Source organism: Xenopus laevis, chromosome 2S, assembly GCF_017654675.1.
Source record: "Xenopus laevis strain J_2021 chromosome 2S, Xenopus_laevis_v10.1, whole genome shotgun sequence".
NCBI classification, from domain to species: Eukaryota; Metazoa; Chordata; class Amphibia; order Anura; family Pipidae; genus Xenopus; species Xenopus laevis.
Genome location: NC_054374.1, coordinates 5,136,850 through 5,159,205, shown reverse-complemented (window position 1 = coordinate 5,159,205; position 22,356 = coordinate 5,136,850). Strand labels below are relative to the sequence as shown.

The following is a 22,356-nucleotide window of genomic DNA, read 5'->3' as shown; positions in this document are numbered from 1 at the left end:
ATTTGTGCTTCTGTACCAGCAAACACAGTCCTTTAGCAGTAAAGATCTGTGTCTCCAAAGATGCCCCAGTAGCTCCCCATCTTCTTTTCTGCTGATTCACTGCACATGCTCACTGCTGCTGTCACTTACTGAGCTTAGGGAGCCACTCACAATATACAGTACACATAGAATAGAAATGTCACAATATAAGGCTGATTAGTCATTAATACACATAATTACTACATGGCAGCACAGAAACCAGTGCAATTAGCATCAGAATTGAATAATCAGCAAACCTGTAGCATCAGCTTATATTACAGCCAGGGAAGCTCATTTTCTGCTGGATAATTAGTGACGAGCCCTAAGCTTAGCTTCTCAACAGCCAATCAGAGCCCACTGAGCATGTGAGTGTCACAGACACTTTCCAAGATGGTGACCCCCTGTGACAAGTTTGAAGTCCTGGATCATTGCTGCTATTGACAAGCTCAAACTTTAGCCCCGTGCAATAAGTTCAGTATATAAAAGATGGCATTTTTAGCCATATTCGTTTTAAGGTTTTAGTTCTCCTTAAAACTGTAAAAATCAAAGCAGTCAACAGAAATTCAGAGTTTAAAAAATATTCCTCCTAAACTTTCCAGATTACAAGGCAAACTGAGTCTTTTAAAAGGAATAGAAGTAAATAAAGTTCACAGTCTACTGCCCATGCCCCATATATTCATTTCTGACAGCCAGTGTGTACCACATTTAAGACAAATAAGAGAGCATTCCTTTTGTTTCGCATGTGTAATTACACTAAAAATATTCAAGTGACAGCCTTACCAGAGTATTTATTCTTAGAACCCACAACAAGTAGCTACACAAACCCTTCAAGCAAACATTCAGCCCCCGAGTGCTTCTTTAGTGCCTGAGAGGCCATATCTCAGCTGGATAAAGCACATGCACATAATGGTCATGATTTTTATGATGTATTTTTATTTCTAAATGACACTGTTTACACTGCAAATAATTCACTGTACAATATAAAATGTCATTCCTGAACCAGCAAGTGTATTTAGTTGTAATATTGGTGTGTAGGTGCATGGTCATGTGATTTCAGAAAGAGCCAGCACTTTAGGATGGAACTGCTTTCTGGCAGGTTGTTGTTTCTCCTACTCAATGTAACTGAATGTGTCTCAGAGGGACCTGGATTTTACTATTGAGTGCTGTTAGATCTACCAGGCAGCTGTTATCTTGTGTTAGGGAGCTGCTATCTGGTTACCTTCCCATTGTTCTGTTTGGCTGCTGGGGGGAAAGGGAGGGGGTGATATCACTCCAACTTGCAGTACAGCAGTAAAGAGTGATTGAAGTTTATCAGAGCACAAGTAACATGACTGGGGACAGCTGGGAAACGGACAATATGTCTAGCCCCATGTCAGATTTCAAAATTAAATATAAAAAAAATCTGTTTGTTCTTTTGAGAAACGGATTTCAGTGCAGCATTCTGCTGGAGCAGTACTATTAACTGATGCTTTTTGAAATAAACACGGTTTTCCCATGACTGTATCCCTTTAAAATGTCTGAATATGCTAAGGAATAGATCACATGCACCAGTGAGAAAACGCTACTGCCCCACCTTCCCTATATTAATGGCATGAATCCAACATAAGCGGACACTTCTATTACGGTTTAGCGGTGAATTCAATGGTAATTTAGCTATCTGGAAATTCTGTATTTTGCTGAAATTACAAATAAAAAGACCTGAAGTTCTTACATAACTGCTTTAGTATATGGTTAACATAGAGGCTTCTCCTCATTGGGGGGGGCATATTTATCAATGGGTGAGAATAGAGCTCAGCGCTGGAAACATTTCACAGCTCTCTATTCAGAAGCATGTTTTCACATTTTATGTTATATGTGTTATCAATAATTCTCTAGTGTAAATGCTGCAGAGCTGTAAAATTGTATGGGGAGCTTTTTTCAAAGAGAAGGAAAGCTACTGAAGCAGTTTATTGCCAATAGATTAGCCACAATAGTGCAGCTATAACACTATATTTATTCTGCAGAATGCTTTACCATACCTGAGTAAACAGCTCTAGAAGCTCTCTGTTTAGGATAGCAGCTGCCATATTAGCTTGTTGTGACATCACTTCCTGCCTGAAAGAAACGTGGTGTTTCTTTTGACAGAGGACTCAGAGCAGAATTACTTTCAGGGTTTACTGATGTATTTATATAGACCTTTCTGATAAAGCTTACTTACTTTTAGCCTTTCCTTCTCCTTTAAAGATTGAAAAAGCTAAACAACTGAAAAACTACAAATAATAAAAAAAATTAGGGATGCACCGAATCCAGGATTCGGTTCGGGATTTGGCCAGGATTCGGCCTTTTTCAGCAGGATTTGGCAAAATCCTTCTGCCTGGCTGGGTGGGGAGGGAAATTGCATGACTTTTTGTCACAAAACAAGGAAGCAAAACACTTTTACCCTTCTCACCCTTTGCACATGGAAATTAGGATTCGGTATTCGGCCGAATCTTTCACAAAGGTTCGACCGAATCCAAAATAAAAAATTAAAACCACATGCAAATTGTCTCAGAATATCACTCTCTACATCATACTCAAAGCTGAACAACCACTTTAAAGGAATAGTAATATCAATTTAAAAAAAAAAACAAAAAAAAAAAACCAAGGCATATTTAACTTTAAAATCACAAAGTCTTTATTAAGACGATCCATTGTGCGCTGCTCGATTTCTCCTCCCTGCCTTCTATAGGAGATAGCCAGGGAGGAGAAATCGAGCGCCGCATAATAGATCAATGCCCTTTTCTGAATAGGAGCGCAAGCAGAGTTTCAGTAAGTTATTTCTTAATAAAGACTAAGCGATTTTAAAGTTAAATAGGTCTTGGTGGGTTTTTTTTCCCGTTATATACAATTTTTTTTTTTTTTTTTAAAAAAGGAGTTTTGATGTTACTGGTCCTTTAACCAAAGGGTGTAAAAAAGAAAAAAACACTAGTTAAACGCATAGGGAAAGAACATGATACGAGATAAAATTCTGTGGGTTTTTCATATAAAAAAAACAGCTTTAATTTTATGTGTGATATCCTGCTTGTTTCAGTGGTTTCCCTCTAGTTCCTAAGCCACAACATTCCTGGAAAGTGATGTAACCTACTCCACCAGCAATCCGCTCGCTGACATCATAATTATCAGTTTTTATTTTTCTGCAACTGCGCATATTTCAATTTCCACTTTTTTTTTAGGTTTAGGTCAATGTAACATTTAAATGTCCATTTTTACTGTTAACCAAGATCCGTTATTTATTTAAGTCCGAATGCCAAAAACTCCAAAGATTCGAGGTTTTTTTTTTACCAATAAGATCCAAATTTTTAGTGAAAAAATACCTTGAATTTTTCGTGATTTATTATACCCCAAGGATGAAAAAAATCTGAATCTGAAAATCCGGCATCTCAGACTAGGGATGCACTGAATCCACTATTTTGGAATAGGCCGAACCCGTCATGACAGATTCGGCCAAATACCGAACCGAATCCTAATTTGCATATGCAAATTAGGGGTGGGAAGGGGAAAACATCTTTTACTTCCTTGTTTTGTGTCTAGAAGTCACTCAATTTCCCTCTCCGCCCCTAATTTGCACATGTAAATTAGGATTCAGTTCGGCCAGTCAGAAGGATTCAGCCGAATCTGAATCCTGGTGAAAAAGGCTAAATCCTGGCCGAATCCCGAAACTAATCCTGGATTCAGTGCATCCCTATCTCAGGCCTCCCGAGGTTGTATATAAGACAATGGGAGAGGTCCCTATCCTATTTGGAAGTTTCTGTGATCTGCGCTTGAAATGGCCAAAATCTGACTATTTCAGGCTTTTTGGGAAAAATCCTGAAAAAAAAAAAATCTAGCGATTTGGGGGGGGAAAAACTCTGATCTCCGCTTGTTTTTTTTGCGTTTGTCTCCATTCCGATGAAAACGTGATTTTTTTTCATGATAAATAAGGTCCAATTGTGGATTCTAGCTTGGTCGGTCTTTTTTTAATTAAAATAATCAGATAAATTCAGATTTTGATAAATACGTGAAAATGCTTCTCTTCAACATTTTTTAGCCGTCGAACCAGCTTTGTGATCCAAAAATCAGATCGGGACCATTTATTTCCTTTATGTATTGTAAGAGGAGATCATGGAGAGGCATTTTTGGGTTTCAACCCATAGGTTAGTAATTAGGGACTCTATTTTGTTTCAGCCAAACTCCCGAATCCTTTGCAAAAGATTCAGCAGAATACCGAACCGAATCCTAATTTGCATATGCAAATTAGGGAAGGAAGGGCAAAACATTTTTTACTTTACCTTGTTTTGTGACAAAAAGTCACGCAATTTCCCTCCCGCACCTAATTTGCATATGCAAATTAGGATTCAATTTGGCCTGGTAGAAGGATTTTGCCAAATCCGAATCTTGCTGAAAAAGGCCGAGTCCTGGCCAAATCCCGAACCGGGGCATCCCTTTTAGTAATCGCTGGACATTTTACTCACTATTTCTTCAACAATTGGTAAGTTGCGCCATCACACAAGAGCTTGGCCAATCATTTCTCTTTAGGACGGAGAAAGACCAGTGCTCCTGCACCTCACAGATAGCCCCTTGCTATGTCCTGTCTTGTACAGATAACCAGCCGCTGACATCACATTATGTTTTAGTTATGTTGCAATCTCGGAAGTACATCCTTAGAGCCATCTCCATTGAACAAAAAAAAAAAAGGGGGGGGATATAAACTCCCCCAAAAATGTCATTCTAAGCCACTTCCTTGAAACCATTAAAGGATAACTAAAGCCTAACTAAAGAAGTAGGTATAGAAATGTTTTGTGCTTCTGTACCAGCCCAAGGCAACCACAGCCCTTTAGCAGTAAAGATCTGTGTCTCCAAAGATGCCCCAGTAGCTCCCCATGTTCTTTTCTGCTGATTCACTGCACATGCTCTGTGCTGCTGTCACTTACTGAGCTTAGGGAGCCACTCACAATATACAGTACACATAGAATAGAAATGTCACAATATAAGGCTGATTAGTAATTAATACACATAATTACTACATGGCAGCACAGAAACCAGTGCAATTAGCATCAGAATTGAATAATCAGCAAACCTGTAGCATCAGCTTATATTACATTTTCTGCTGGATAATTAGTGACGAGCCCTAAGCTTAGCTTCTCAACAGCCAATCAGAGCCCACTGAGCATGTGAGTGTCACAGACACTTTCCAAGATGGTGACCCCCTGTGACAAGTTTGAAGTCCTGGATCATTGCTGCTATTGACAAGCTCAAACTTTAGCCTCATGCTATAAATTCATTATATAAAAGATAGCATTTTTAGCCATATTCCTTTTTAGGGTTTAGTTCTCCTTTAAAACAGGTCAATGGTTTTCGAGTTACGTAGTGGACGTCCGTTGTCCTCTGGCCGGTCATGTCAGAAGCACCAGGGCAGAGAAGAGCAAGGGACATGGATACTATTTTTAAAAGAATACACTTACAAGTAAACTTTAGAACCACTGGAAAAAAAAGATTAATTTATATATAATGGTTCACATATAAAGGTTCACATTGAGAAAACTTAGAGGAGGTGGCCATACACAGACAGACCTCACCAAACGGTCTAGGCCAGATTAAACAACCCACAACCTGGGCCAAATGAGGGTGAATGGGCGGCATTCTGCTTCTAATATCTTGCCACCCAGGCCTGGGTCTTTGTAAACTTCCTGCAATTCCACGGCTGCCAATTAAAGAGCAAGCCAACCCCAAAATAAAAAATCGCCTAATAAAAAAAACAAAACATAATTCTAAGCAATTCCTTCCATTTATTCAAAATGTTCAGTGCTTTTAAAGTTATTTGTAAAAACAACTGCTACTGAAAATAGAATTTGCTTAAAGGAGAACTCCACAAAAACATAGCTTTCTGAACATAAACATAATTTCAAGCAACTTTGCAATATACATCATTTAAAAAATATGCAGACTTTTCATGATTTTTAATGATTTCTGACAGTTCCCTAAGCCCAGCCCCCTTCTCTCCTGCTGATCTGTCTGACTACTTTGCTGAGCTCTCTGACTACTGTTACTTTGTATCAACAGCCTGTATCCTCCAAACCCCATAATTCCATGCACAGTGCAATGCATTATGGGGTATGTAGTTCCTGCATGCTGTCTGTAAGCTGTGGAGAAGTTGTTACAATTTGTAACATCAGTGTTTAGTCCCTCCGTCCCTGCCAGGATTTCAAATGAAAGAGAAGAACTGTTAAACAGCTGGATTTCAACATAGAAAATGGCATTTATTTATACTTTTTGCCATTTAAAGGGATACTGTCATGGAGTGCTGCTCCAGCAAAATTCGGCATTGAAATCCATTTCTCAAAAGAGCAAAATGATTTTTTTATATTTAATTTTGAAATCCGACATGGGTCTAGACATATTGTCAGTTTCCCAGCTGCCCCCAGTCATGTGACTTGTGCTCTGATAAACTTCAGTCACTCTTTACTGCAAGTTGGAGTGATATCATCTCTTCTCTTTCCCCCCAGAAGCCTAACAACAGAACAATGGGAAGGTAACCAGATAGCAGCTCCCTAATACAAGATAACAGCTGCCTGGTAGATCTAAGAACAGCACTCAATAGTAAAATCCAAGTCCCACTGCAACACATTCAGTTACATTGAGTAGGAGAAACAACAGCCTGCCAGAAAGCTAAAAAATATACACTTGCTGGTTCAGGAAAGAAATTTTATATTGTAGAGTGCATTATTTGCAGTGTAAACAGTGTCATTTAGAAATAGAAACATCATAAAAATCATGACTGAATTTCTTTTAACTCCTAGTTGTTACTTTTTAAACAACATTGCAAAAGTGTTCATTCCCCAGCAAAGTCTGTGAACGAAAAGGGACGGACACTGCTTTCAATAGCAATTACATACATAAATAACTTAAAAAAAGATGAAAAAAAAGTAACGAATTGATACTGCAAAGTTGCTTAGAATTATGTTTTCTTTTATTAGCCAAAAAATATTTTTTGGATTGACATTGCCTTTAAGGCTGAATTGGGGCCACTAAAAACATAGCTGTCCAAGTACTGGACAGCTGAAATCAAAATGTTTTTTTTATTATTTTTTTTTTTAAAGCATAATGCAATTTCTATATCAAATATGTGGGTTTGGATTCAGATTGGTCAGATAGGAATCATCAACCTTGTCATTGAAAGAACGGCACAGAAGCTTTATGAAATAACTGGTCTCATAATACAAGTTTCCACAGTATTTTAGTTGACCTTTTTGTATAACAAGAACCACACAAGTTACATTTTGTTCATGAAAAATAAGACGGCAACCTTTTCCAGCTATGGATAGAAGTTACAAATCAGCCAACAATCCCATTTTTCATAGATTAGTTCTTATTTTTCATGTGGGAAAGGGTCACGGTGCTTTCTGAGAAACTATACGGTTGGGCCAAAAGACATAACCCAGTTTTACCAGTGATGTTGGCAAGTAGGAGGGTAACTTTTAGGGATGCACCGAATCCAGGATTCGGTTCGGGATTCGGCCAGGATTCGGCTGAATCCTTCTGCCCAGCCGAACCGAATCCTAATTTGCATATGCAAATTAGGGGCGGGAGGGCAATTGCATGACTTTTTGTCAGAAAACAAGGAAGTAAAAAATGTTTTCCCCATCTTTTCAACCATAATGAATCAGTTAATAGAGCTGCTCCAGCAGAATTCTGCACTGAAATCCATTTCTCAAAAGCGCAAACAGATTTTTTTATATTCAATTTTGAAATCTGACATGGGGCTAGAGATTTTGTCAATTTCCCAGCTGCCCCTGGTCATGTGACTTGTGCCTGCACTTTAGGAGAGAAATGCTTTCTGGCAGGCTGCTGTTTTTCCTTCTCAATGTAACTGAATGTGTCTCAGTGGGAAATGGGTTTTTACTATTGAGTGTTGTTCTTAGATCTACCAGACAGCTGTTATCTTGTGTTAGGGAGCTGCTATCTGGTTACCTTCCCATTGTTCTTTTGTTAGGCTGCTGGGGGGGTGGGAAGGGAGGGGGTGATATCACTCCAACTTGCAGTACAGCAGTAAAGAGTGATTGAAGTTTATCAGAGCACAAGTCACATGACTTGGGGCAGCTGGGAAATTGACAATATGTCTAGCCCCATGTCAGATTTCAAAATTGAATATAAAAAAAAATCTGTTTGCTCTTTTGAGAAATGGATTTCAGTGCAGAATTCTGCTGGAGCAGCACTATTAACTGATTCATTTTGAAAAAAAAAATTAAGCACCGTATCACATGTACTACCACACACTTTGCCTCACGAGGAAGCTTCGGACGACTTCGGAAAACCGCCGGCGTTTCAAATTCTAGCCTGACGGGAAGGCATTTTGGGGAGATTAGCTGGGTGACAAATATCCCCAAAACGTTACATGCGCCACCACCCTTAAGGTTCCATAAGAAATTGTTGTTGGTTAAATACTCATTTTCTCATAAATCATTGGTATAAATCAATATTTGAGCAATATTTTCCATGGAGCAGAATGCTAACAAAGCTTTTATGGATGTAGATCATAATGGGAAATCATGACCTTGCATTAGTAAAGTACGGGCAGTCCTGCTGTACCGGCACAAACACCAAGGTGACCGTTTTTATAAGTCTTTGAGTGCATAAGCAGCTTTCCTATGTCCCAAAGATCCACATAGGTCCATCAGATCTTTCCCTTATATGCCCACCTTGAGGTAATGAAACGAGCCAATGTGGTCCTCAACACGATGGGATTTTAGCACCTGCATGATTGATATATGGCCATTTTTGTTGGCATATATTGGTCATGGGAGGGCCCCATACACAGGCCATTAAAGGAATTGCTCAGTGTAAAAATAAAAACTGGGTAAATAGATAGGCTGTGCAAAATAAAAAATGTTTCTAATATAGTTAGTTAGCCAAAAATGTAATGTATAAAGGCTGGAGTGATTTGATGTATAACATGTCAGTCAGAAACTACTTCCTGCTTCTCAGCTCTCTTGGTTTACACTGACTGGTTACCCTGGTTACCAGGCAGTAACCAATCAGAGACTTAAGGGGAGGCCACATGGGACATAATTGTTGCTTTTGAATCTGAGCTGAATGCTGAGGATCAATTACAAACTCACTGAACAGAAATGTCCCATGTGGCCCCCCTTATAGTCACTGACTAACTCAGAGTTAGAGAGCTGAAAAGCAGGAAGTTGGATTCTGGCTGTTTTATTAGACATCTGTTCACTCCAGCCTTTATATATTACATTTTTGGCTAACTAACTATATTAGAAACATTTTTTATTTTGCACAGTCTATATTTACACAGTTTTTATTTTCACACTGAACTGTTCCTTTAAGCTTGGTCCAGAAGGACAAAATCTTCACACTTTATGGGCCATGTATGATCAAGCTTTAGCCATTCCATTTTACTCAGTCCACATTTTCTGCCTTGTGACCTGATGCCACTGACATGGGATTAACAGGACAGAGTGCTAGCCTTGGGCAAATATACAGAGATTTGTAAACCTTTAGAACTACACTGAAGAGTTCTTGACTTGCCTGTTTCTCCAGGACAGTATCATAGGAAGCAATGAATAGAAATCACACAGTGGAATTGAGAAGAAGAAAAAGTTATAAATTAACAGCCGCAAACAAGTCCCACAAAGCAACACAAAACCACTCTGAATCTGTTTCACCCTGGAACATTCAACTCCTTTATACGGACCTGCTTTCTGAAGTGAAATATTTTGGGAAGTAAGAGAGGTGTTTTGTAAACAATCACAAAGAATTTCATCTATGATCACACTTTTTTTTTTTCTTTAAAGGACCAGTTAAGCCAAATAAATGGAAGGGTAGGGATTCATTGATGCAGTCCTCCCTCGGACTTTGTATCTCCTTTATTGTAATGGGCCAAACGATGGCATTACTAGAATATCACCCACCCGAGGAGGGCCTATCAAGGAAAGATTTTCCCGTTTGGCGACCTCACCAAACGAGCGAGTCTTACAGTGTATGGCCACCTTTACCGTTACCCTGCTCTGGCAAAAAAAAATGAGACACTATAATATAGTTGAAATAAATCAGTTGCCGTGTGGCTATAGGGGCTGCCCAGGTCAGCGGGTTTACAGCCAAATTGGGCTACTAATTTAAAGCCAAGGCGGGTTTTGAAAGTACAACCTAGCCGAGGAATGAATTTGGGCTACTTTTTGGGCCTTTGGCTGGTTTTTACTTTGGAAACCAGTCAAAGTTTTTTTGTTGCCCTATTGTGCCAATCCTGTGTCTCCCAATGCATGGGGTAATGTCGTTTTTGTTTAACAATTTGCCGACTGCCAAGTTTAATGTAAGACTACAATACCCAGCATGCAATGGGACCGAGTTGTGTAGCAGTCGGGAGTTACCAGATTTTGGCCTCTGTACCCAAGTCTCCCATCCCATTCTCGTGTTTTCCGGTGACTTTTCACTGCTGGCCACCAAAATGTCTAGAGTTTGAGATGTTTTACCAATATTTATTGAAATTGTATATGATTTAGGGCCTTATGGGACCCCTATACCACCTGAGCCCCCTCTGTTATAACGCTCCAGGTGACGGGCGAATCTGTCCCATTTTACTTCATGAAAAATTTGCAAATCAGTGAAGATTTGAAAATGGCGTATTTTCACGTAAATTGATTAATTTTTTTTTAGACTTTTTTTCACTGCAGATATTGTGCTATTTTTGGGCTACTTTTGAAGCGACTCTTGGCTAGTTTTGGGCTGGTTTTGTAGCTGCATTTTGAAGGCTGCCATTTAAGTTAGTCAATAGGGCTGTAGAATCTACATATTTACATAATAAATATATGGTATTTTAGTAGCCTAAATGCACAAAATCATCCTTTGACCAAGCACTTTCAGACAATTCACAAAAAGCAAAATGGAGAGTGATTTCAAGCAGTTCAGCTACTAAATGAACAGCGAGTAAATAGTCCCAAATCTCCATGCACCGTTGCCATGGAGTACGAAAAACTCTCCGATATAAAGCAGAACTGCGATTACAGGTGTTGGATAAACGGATATAACCTTTACATGTAAATACAGTGGGGCTTCATTTATTCAACACTGGGCAAATTTGCCCATGGGCAGTTACCCATAGCAACCAATCAGTGAACAGTTTTTTAAAGCCAGCTGCATGTAGAACAATGAATGCAGCAATTTGATTGGTTGCCATGGGGTACTGCCCATGGGCAAATTTGCCCAGTGTTGATAAATGACCGCCAATTTATCAGTGGGGCTCCTTTATGAACAGAGGGCAAATTTGCACTTGGGCAGTAACCCATGGCAACCAGATGATTGCTTTCAGCGCTCAAGATGCAGCTGTTTGAAAAAAGCTAATCACTGATTGGTTGCTATGGGTGACTGCCCAAATTTGCCCACTGTTTATAAATGAGCCCCAATGTCTTTTCTTGCAGGGGAAGCAGTTAGCGTCCCTGGGAACACTGCTGGCATATGGCAAGCAATGAACAATAGGCCATAGGATCAACCAAAGTTGCCGATAAAAGGGATCAATTTTTCTGGGCCATGAGAGGGGCTTATCCTGCAACCCATGTGAAATTCCAGCTCAGCTCATGCTCCTTGAACACCCTCAGCTCAGGACATAGAGCTGTATAAAACCTCTGCCATATAGCCTTTTTTCCATTTCCGCCATTGCTACACAGCAGCTTGTTTATATAAACTATAGTAGTACTTATCTGTTATCTACTGTGTATCCTGTGCTTGAATGGCTGCCCCCATGGCTACACAGCAGCTTATTTATATAAACTATAGTAGTACTTATCTGTTATCTACTGTGTATCCTGTGCTTGAATGGCTGCCCCCATGGCTACACAGCAGCTTGTTTATATAAACTATAGTAGTACTTATCTGTTATCTACCGTGTATCCTGTGTTTGAATGGCTGCCTCCATGGCTACACAGCAGCTTGTTTATATAAACTATAGTAGTACTTATCTGTTATCTACTGTGTATCCTGTGCTTGAATGGGTGTCCCCATGGCTACACAGCAGCTTGTTTATATAAACTATAGTGAAGTAAACACACCAGTTTTACCAGTGCAGGGCAATAATACATTATATTTTCATTACTTTAAAACAGTTTAATTTTTTGGTGTTACTGTTCCTTTAACAACTAAATTAGCAATTATGCGGCATAAGGCATTAAACCTATGCATAAGTCTTTGGGTCACATGTACAGTCACAAACAGACTCTCTGCTCACGTTGGGCTGGATAAGCAGCGACTATGATCAGTGCCCTGTGCTGGCAGGGGGTTTCCCATTACAGGTCAAATTAAAGGTGTTGTTCGTCTTTAAATTAACTTTTAGTATGATGTAGAGGGTAATTTTCTGAGACAATTTGCAACTAGTATTGATTTTTTATTACTTTTTGAGTTATTTTTTTTATTCAGCAGCGATCCATTTTGCAGTTTCAGCCATCTGGTTGCTAGGGACCAAATTCCCCTAGCAACCATGGATTGATTTGAATAAGAGACTGGAATATGAATAGGAGAGGGACTAAATAGAAAGAAGAGTAATACAAAGTAGGAATAACAATTCGTTTGAAGATTAAAGGTTCCCATAGATGCAAAGATTTTTCTTTGGCGAACAACCGATTTCAGTCCAATCCGTCAAATTATCGTGAGTAGGGATGCACCGAACCCGCTTTTTTGGATTCGGCCGAACCCCCGAATCCTTTGTGAAAGATTCGGCCGAATACCGGATGGGAAGGGGAAAAAATGTATTTCCTTGTTTTGTGACAACAAGTGATGTTATTTCCTTCCCTGCCCCTAATTTACATATGCAAATTAGGATTCGGCCTAGCAGAAGGATTAAGAGTGGGAAGGGGAAACAATTTTTACTTCCTTGTTTTGTGACAAAAAGTCACTATTTCCATCCACACCCCTAATTTGCATATGCAAGTTAGGATCCGGATTCAGTTCGGCCGGGCAGAAGGATTCGGCGAATACGAATGCTGCTGAAAAAAGTAGAATCCCGAATTCGGTGCATCCCTAATTCAAACCTTATATATGGTTTATCATTGAAGTGCTAAGTAACCCCAAGAATAAGGACTCACTACGACCTGCAGCTGGACGTGTGGCCCCCTTCCCTGTGCATAGAATCCACATGCTCCTTTCAGTCAAGTCATGGGAGCACTAAGGCTTCACTGCAAGTGTCAGAACAGTGCAAAACTGTCAGTGAACATCACTACTGAAGAGGCACATAGGAGGAATGCAGTGTTCTGATCACTACAAACAACCATGATTTTGGTGGACGGTTCTCAGGACAGACAAGAACAGGACAACTGGCTCTCATGATATGACTTGACAATGAAAAAATTTAATATATATTTTTCTTAAGTGCAGGCAATAATTAAAGGGATACTGTCATGGGAAATTTTTTTTTCCCCCAAAAAAAAACAGTTACTAGTGTTGCTCCAGCAGAAATCTGCACTGAAATTTGTTTCGCAAAAAATATATATTTTTTTATTCAATTTTGAATCTGACATGGGACTAGACATATTGTCAGTTTCCCAGCTCCCCCCAGTCATGTGACATGTGCTCTGATAAACTTCAGGTCACTCTTTACTGCAAGTTGAAGTGATATCCCCCCCCTTCCCAGCAGCCGAACAACAGAACAATGGGAAGGTAACCAGATAGCAGCTCCCTACCATAAGATAACAGCTGCCTGGTAGATCTAAGAACAACACTCAATAGTAAAAACCCATGTCCCACTGAGACACATTCAGTTACATTGAGAAGGAAAAACAGCAGCCTGCCAGAAAGCATTTCTCTCCTAAAGTGCAGGCACAAGTCACATGACCAGCTGCGTGGTAGATCTAAGAGCAGAGACATGCGGTCAGATTTGGGGAGATTAGTCGCCCGGCGACAAATCTCCTCTTCTTCGGTGTGACTAGTCTCCCTGAACTGCCTTCCCACAGGCTAGAATGAAAATCGCTGGCGGGATGGCACTCGGAGCACTTCGTTTTCTGAAGTCACCCGAAGTTTCCTCGTGAGTCACCCCGAAGAAGAGGAGATTTGTCGGCGGGCGACTAATCCCCCCGAATCTGACTGTGTGCCCTGACCCTAAAGGTGGCCACACAAGGCCGATAAAAGCTGCCAACGGACTATCTGACTGGCTTCCCCGATTGATAAAGTTGAAATTCAGGCAGATATTGATTGAGCAAGGTTAAACATCCCGTTGGATCGCGTACCGCATCGGTTTGCCCGTATTCCAAACATTATGATCTGATGATTGGGCCCTAGGGCCCATAATCGGATCAGCCCGATATGTAGGCATATAGAGGAGAGATCTGCTTGTTTGGCAAATCTCCAAAAGAGGGGATTTCTATGTAACAGATTTACATGAGTAGGAGAAACAACAGCCTCTACAAATGTGCAGATCTCTATGTGTATGGCCACCTTTAGAACAGCACTCAATAGTAAAATCCAGGTCCCACTGTGACACATTCAGTTACATTGAGTAGGAGAAACAACAGCCGCTCCAAACGTGCAGATCTCTGTGTGTATGGCCACCTTTAGAACAGCAATCAATAGTAAAATCCAGGTCCCACTGAGACACATTCAGTTACATTGAGTAGGAGAAACAACAGCCTCTCCAAACGGGCAGATTTCTGTGTGTATGGCCACCTTTAGAACAGCACTCAATAGTAAAATCCAGGTCCCACTGTGACACATTCAGTTACATTGAGTAGGAGAAACAACAGCCTGCCAGAAAGCAGTTCCATCCTAAAGTGCTGGCTCTTTCTGAAATCACATGACCAGGCAAAATGAGCTGAGATGCACCTACACACCAATATTACAACTAAATACACTTGTTGGTTCAGGAATGACAGTTTATATTGTACAGTGAATTATTTGAAGTGTAAACAGTGTCATTTAGAAATAAAAACTACATCATAAAAATCATGACATGGTTACAGTACTGATATAAAAGTATAATAGCGCCTGTAACAATTATTTACACAAAGGCCTAAATACCCCTAACTAATGCAGGCATTGTTCATGTTCACCTGAGATCCAGTTAATCCCCAGCTGGGAATAAGCGAGAGAAGGTTAGAATGAAAAAAGCCCAGCTAAGGAGCAGATAAGAGAACCCTGACACACGGCTCATGTAGGTCAAGCTTATTACAAACGAGCGATTTCCACTTTGAAAAGTCCGATGAGTCGGCAAGGGACGACTGTGCCCAACGTGTTTACAGGAGTAGTGGGGCAGCCTCACATCTCATAACAAAGGAAACGTATAGAGAGAGTCTGAAAACAACATGTACAGGAGCTCACACTTTACATCTGATCACAGCCAAAGCATCCAGCAATGCCTTAGGTGGGGCTGGAAAGGGGAAGACAATGAGAATGATTTTCTTTGTTATTAAATAGAAGTATGTGGAGCCACCAACCTTCCGCCAAGTGCTTTCCGCTGCTTTTTTTTTTTTTTTACACACCTCCCCTCCTCCCTTTCAATAACATTTACAGTAACAAACACACACATAGGGGCTGGTGTTTATCAGGGGAGGACAGTGGCGATCTGCAGCATTGCAGCACTCACAGACAGACAGACACACAGAAAGGGGAGGCCGATTCCAAGCCCAGGGCTCATTTACGCTGCAGCCGTGGCCCATTTACTCCCGGCAGCTCCATGAAGGCAATACAAAAACTGTCAGTCTGAATCCTTACCATTTTAAAGGGGAGATAAGCCAACAAGACCCAATTACTAGACAATAGCAAAGGATAGAAGAGGGACAGAACATCTAACGGTATACAGAATGAGCCCCGCTGTGTTCACCTTCCAAACACTTTTTTTCAGTTCAGATGTTTTCAGATTGTTCCCCAGAATTTAAGACTTTTTTTCAATTATTTTCCATTATTTATTTTTTACTGTTTTCCCAAAATATGAGTTTAAAGTTGAATGTTCCTGGTGTTTCAGTCTGGCAGCTCAGTAATTCCGGTGCAGACTATTGATGTGCGGGTCGGGTTTTTCCCACACCGACCCACACCCAAACCAGCCCTCCATCCACGCCCGCGACTTCCTTTTATAGACCCGCGCTGTTGATGACATCACAAAAAAGGGTGAGGCAATAAGGCGCGCATCTATAAAAAAAGGAAGCCAGCAGTGCAAGGAGGTGCGAGGTCGGCCCGAACCTGCCGGACCCACAGGTAAACCCGCGGGTATTGGGATGACCTGCACATCACTAGCGCAGACTCTAAACTGTTACAATTCTGATACATTTACTTGATACAATTAATTGATACATTTACTTGATCCATTTCTCAGCAGCATCTCTGGAATATTAGCAACTATTGTATCAAGTCCAATAGCTGCCTGTAATGAAACTCAGGGATTCTGCTCAGCAAAGATAAGAAATGTATCAACTAAATGTATCGATTTAGATCAGTGTACAGGGTCGGCGACCCCCCCCCGTCCCAGAGCTGCTTTAGAAAGTGAAAAATGACACTTTTACACTAAAAGGTCATAAATAGAAAGTAATTGGAAAAGGTCTTTATTTCTGGTGATCTATCTGAAAACAATTAGTTGTTTGAAGGTGAACAACCCCTTTAAAGGAGAACTAAACCCTAAAAATTAATGTGGCTACAAATGCCATATTTTATACACTGAACTTATTGCACGAGGCTAAAGTTTGAGCTTGTCAATAGCAGCAATGATCCAGGACTTCAAACTTGTCACAGGGGGTCACCATCTTGGAAAGTGTCTGTGACACTCACATGCTCAGTGGGCTCTGATTGGCTGTTGAGAAGCTAAGCTTAGGGCTCGTCACTAATTATCCAGCAGAAAATGAGCTTCCCTGGCTGTAATATAAGCTGATGCTACAGGTTTGCCGATTTTTCAATTCTGATGCTAATTGCACTGGTTTAGGTGCTGCCATGTAGTAATTATGTGTATTAATTACTAATCAGCCTTATATTGTGACATTTCTATTCTATGTGTACTGTATATTGTGAGTGGGTCCCAGAGCTCAGTAAGTGACAGCAGCACAGAGCATGTGCAGTGAATCAGCAGAAAAGAAGATGGGGAGCTACTGGGGCATCTTTGGAACCACAGATATTTACTGCTAAAAGGCTGTGGTTGCCTTGGGCTGGTACAGAAGCACAAAACTTAATATACAACATTTCTACCTACTTTTTTAGTTAGGCTTTAGTTCTCCTTTAAAACCCTGCGCTTCCCACTTGAGAGTTACTGACACCACTTAACTTTCTGTATAACAATGTAACCATCCTGAGGTTTGTTTGTAATGATATTTCTCTTACCTTCTTACAATGACAATAGAGTTAGAAAAAACAAAAAACAAAAGGGTACTTGTTGGCCAACAGATCCCCATGACAACAGCTGCGGACCCCCAGGATGGCCAAGACTTAGGAAAAAATAAAAGATACAATGGAAGTTGTAAAAGCCACGGCTACCTGGGATCCGTCCGCCCCCTTTTCAGGCAACTCTAATGTCATGAAAACTGAAGGGCAAAACTTAAGGTCCTTGAGCTGCAAACGCCAAGAGGAGAGGAGATAACCCTTTGGCTAAATGAGTAATTAACCCTTTAGGTGCAAGAAGACAGGAGAGTGAAGTCTATAAATTCTGCAAGAGTGCCAGGGGCAGTTATCATGGGGGCACTCAGGGTATGTGGTCCTAACAAAGTAGTAATTAGCGCTTGTTCAGTCATTCACATGGGGTGCCCAACAATTTCTAGGGCCCTGCTGGTTCTTTCTAAGCAGGGTTGCCAGGTTGGTAGATTTCCAGCCAAATTGCGATACTAATTTAAAGCCCAGGAGGCAGGTTTTGAAAGTAAAAACTAGCCAAGGTATGGCTTTGGGCTACTTTTTGGGCCTTTGGCTGGTTTGTACCTTAGAAACCAGCCAAATGTTTTCATGCCCGAATGTGCCAAGCCTGTGTCTCCCCTAATGCATGTTGGGTAACGTAGTTTTTGTTTTGCCAAGTTTAAAGGGATACTGTCATGGGAAAACGTGTTTTTTTTTCAAAATGCATCAGTTAATAGTGCTGCTCCAGCAGAATTCTGCATTGAAATCCCTTTTTCAAAAGCGCAAACAGATTTTTTTTAAATTCAATTTTGAAATCCGACATGGGGCTAGACATATTGTCAGTTTCCCTGCTGCTCCCAGTCATGATAAACTTCAGTCACTCTTTACTGCTGTACTGCAATTTGTAGTGATATCACCCCTTTCCCCCCCCCTGCAGCCTAACAACAGAACCGTGGGAAGGTAACGAGATAGCACCTCCCTAACACAAGATAACAACTGCCTGGTAGATCTAAGAACAGCACTCAATAGTAAAATCCAGGTCCCACTGAGACTGATCCAGGAGAAATAACAGCCCGACAGAAATTAGTTCCATCCTAAAGTGCAGGCTCAAGTCACATGACTGAGGCAGCTGGGAAACTGACAATATGTCTAGCCCCATGTCAGATTTCAAAATTGAATATAAAAATATCTGTTTGCTCTTTTGAGAAATGGATTTCAGTGCAGAATTCTGCTGGAGCAGCACTATTAACTGATGCGTTTTGGAAAAAAAACATGTTTTCCCATGACATTATCCCTTTAATGCAAGTTTAATGTGAGACTACAATCCCCAGCATGCAATGGGACCGACGTGTGTAGAAGTCGGGAGTTACCAGATTTTGGGCTCTGTGCCCCCGTCTCCCGTCACTCTTAAGCAATTTCGCATTTTCTGGTGACTTTCCTCAATTTTAGTCAATTTTGGGGCTAAAATCTACTGCCCACCAAAATGTCTAGAGGTTCTTATGTTTTTACCATCATTTATTGAATTTGTATATGAATTAGGGCCTCATGGGACCCCTATACCTCCCGGGCCCCCCTTTGTAGTTACAGCCCTGGTGATAGGCAAATCTGTCCCATTTTGTTTCATGTAAAAATTTGAGAAAGTGAAAATGTAAAAAAAAAAAAAAAGGTGTATTTTCACATCTATTCATTTAGACTTTTTTCTCTCCTCGTATGGGGCTATTTTTGGGCTACTTTTGAAGTGCCCCTTGGCTAGTTTTGGGCTGGTTTTGTAGCCGACTTTGGCAAAATTAGACCCGGCAGCCCTGCTTAGAAGGCCAGAGAGGGGTAAACAAGCAGGGTATCAAGCTGCAGCCCTGCTGTTGTTAAACTACAACTCTCAGCAGTCTGGGAGACTAATATATAGTGAATAAAGTATCCCCTCTTGTAAAATATAAGGATATTATAAGTTACCGAGGAGTTTCATGACCATATAAAAAACACGAGGCAACTTCTAATATCCTCATATTTTACAACTGGGGGTACTTTATTTATTATAATACACAAGTTTCAATGAGTCATGTGACAGAAATGACATCACTACTCAGCGTTTATAACTGATGACATCAGAACTCACCGTTTAGAACTGATGACATCACTAGTCACCGTTTATAAGGATATAATTTACAGGATATTCATGGCTTTTGTGTATTATATATATATAAATACTAATATCAATTATCATATGTACATTCACCTCCCAAGGACTCCTGTGCTGCTTACAATGCCCTTCCCCTGATAGCTGTGACTTTCCCCACTTTAGGGTTGGACAGGGGCAGCCTCTGCTGCTCACATGGGGCCCACACGAGTTGGACGTGGCGGAGAGACAGCAAAGCACAAGGGGCATCGTCCACTCGCAGCTGTGCCTCCCGGTGGGTGTCGGGAGCTGTAGTCCTGCACAAGCTGAAGTTCCTTTGGCTCTAATGCTCTCCTCCCTGAGCAGGGCCTGGTAACAGTCATGTGTCAGGCACAGTACACAGAGTGCAGGAGGGGAGGGGTGGTCAGTACACTCTGGCACCCGGAAACTTCGCAACGACCCCCCGAGCGCCCCCCTGGAATACACGGTGGTACGGTCCTTACCTTTCTTATGCGACTCTCCGGGTAAAGCTCCGTCAGACTGCGAAACGAGTAAGGGAAGGGGCGGTAAGAGGGCGCTCCAAACACCGGAAACAAAGGCCGGCCCGGGGCAGTGTGGGCGGGGACAGAGCGGTGGTTGTGGCCTGTTCTGCTGCTCCCCGGGCTCCCGGCCTCCTCCAGGCTTGAAAGGGCGGGCACAAGACTCAAGGCCTGACGACGTGCAAGGAACGGGCGGCACAAGCCGGGAGCTGAGAGCGCATTCACCTCACAAGCAAAATGCCTACAAGTCGCCCCGCCCGGGGATTCTCGCGAGAGTTTCATACGCCCTGCTGCACTGACAGACACTTGTCTGAGGGAACTGCGAGACCTCCTCCTCCTCTGGCGGCCTGGGAATGAGGGAAAGTGCTCATGGCACCAAAATAACTTCATTTTCACTCAGAGACCCCCTGCACTTCCTACATTTTACTTTTATGTGGGGGTGGGGGGTGTATAAATAAAAAAAAGAGTCAAGGTTTGCAATGAAGTATCAAAGAATAGCCTGTAAAAGATAATAATTTAACCATAACCTGGAAATTATAATGTTAAGGTGGCCATACAATACAAACACGGGCCGATAAAAGTTGCTGACAGACTGAGTCGGCAGCTTATTGGCCCATGTATGGGGCCCCCCGACGGGCTTCCCCGATCGAAATCATCTCAATCGGGTGGGACTAAAAATCCAGTTTGATCGCGGCCGCATCATTTCATTGACCGACTAAAGCCGGCAGGACCGCCATCAGAAATCGCAGGGCCCCATACGGCAAAATTTCCTGGGCCCCTGGGCTGCACACACCGCAAGCCCCACCTACAGGTCTGCCCTCCCCACCACACAGTAAAAAAACAAAGAAAATATTGGTGGCTAGGGTTCCCACATGTTGATAAAAAATTAAAAGATATTGGTGGTCAGGCCCCCCATAAAAAAAAACATTTGTGGCCAGGGCCACCCATTAAAAAATATTGGTGGCTAGGACCCCACATAAGAAAAAAAATTGGTGGCCTGGCCCCCCCCACATTATGAGAAAATTGGTGGCCAGGGCTCCTTAAACGTCCATGCCCTCCCGAAGTCAGCAGCTCAGAAAGATGGGGGGCCCGGCTAATCAAGTAAGTGTGGCGTGGCCGGGCCCCCTACAACTCTCCCCCCTGTCCCTAGGGTTGCCAACCGGCCGGTGTTTTACCGGCCTACCACCCCCTTGATGTCACGATCCTCCCCAGCCAATCACACGTGTCTCTGCAGCTTTTGTCGTCACGGCCCGCCCCTTTCAAGTCGCGACCCGCCCCTTTGTTTCCGCTCCCACTAACTGTACGATAATTTCGAAGGATTGGTCGGACTTCGCTAAAATCTTTGCGTCTATGGGGAGCTTAAGAGCAATAATGGTTAATTACAATAATAAAAGTTACCAGTAACTTAAAGCTGGCCATGATAGACATGCAGATTTACTTTCATATCGGACGAACAATCGTTCAGTGCCATCTCTACCGACCTGCCACTACCCATTCAGATCAAGTAAAGTAGTAAAAGAACAGATGAGACGATGTTCTGTCCCTACAGCAATCGTACAAAAGTTTATGTCCGACAAAAGCTGGTGACAGTCTCCCACTGATATTGTCAGATCGGCAATACAAGCAGAGAAATTATCGGTAGCCGACAAATTTTCTAACCTGTCCGATCTTCTGAACGACCAATCGTCATCTCACGAAAAATGGCAGGACATGCCACACACAGCCCGGAAATCGTATGAAAGGAAGATTTGTACAATGAAATCTTTGCGTCTATGGCCAGCTTTACTTGCACAGACCAGGCCCAGCAAACATGGCCGGATTTTCCCTGAGGGCGCCCGGAGGCCGGCATCCTCCGTCGCCCCTCCCTCTCAAAGGATAGCGTGCATACGCATCCTCTCATCTTGCCAGAGCACTACCGCCGAACGGCTAGTGCTCCAGAATCAAATTTATTGCTTGGGGCGGCATGTTGCCCTTCGATTGATGCCGCCCTAGGGCCAGGCCTTTGGGGCCTCACCGCAAATCTGGGCCTGGAAGCAAACAGACCTCTCAGTGGGGCCAAAAAGGTGGTTTCGTATTCAGGCAGTTTCAACTTCACACCTTGAAGTTGGTTCTTATTCAGCCAGAGTCTTATTCGTGCCTAAGGGCAAGGCCAGGCATGGCGTTTTTACGTTGCATTTTTAAAAAAGCTCTGTTGGGCGTAAATACACCACTGAAACCACATGCGACCGTCAACATGCGTTTCTTTTCCCAACATGCACATCTCATTGTTTTCGTTCCCCATAATTACGCTGGCTAGAAATAGAAACGCTATTTACATGCAAAGGAGCAGGAATGATCATTAATTGTGTCACCAGCTTAATATGCGTCATTTATCTCACACGAATTTGGACGCCATAT

At 41.9% G+C, this 22,356-nt stretch overlaps 1 protein-coding gene across 2 annotated transcripts in view; it reads right to left on the bottom strand.

Annotated features, from left to right (window-relative positions):
• Positions 1-20,183, bottom strand: part of taok1.S (TAO kinase 1 S homeolog) — a 74,972-nt gene extending 54,789 nt beyond the window's left edge. The window contains 1 exon segment of one of the 2 annotated variants that reach the window (NM_001086009.1): positions 19,924-20,183. The gene's annotated coding sequence lies outside the window, so the exon portion shown is untranslated. 2 annotated transcript variants of the gene reach the window in all.
• Between the last annotated feature and the right edge of the window lie 2,173 nt (positions 20,184-22,356).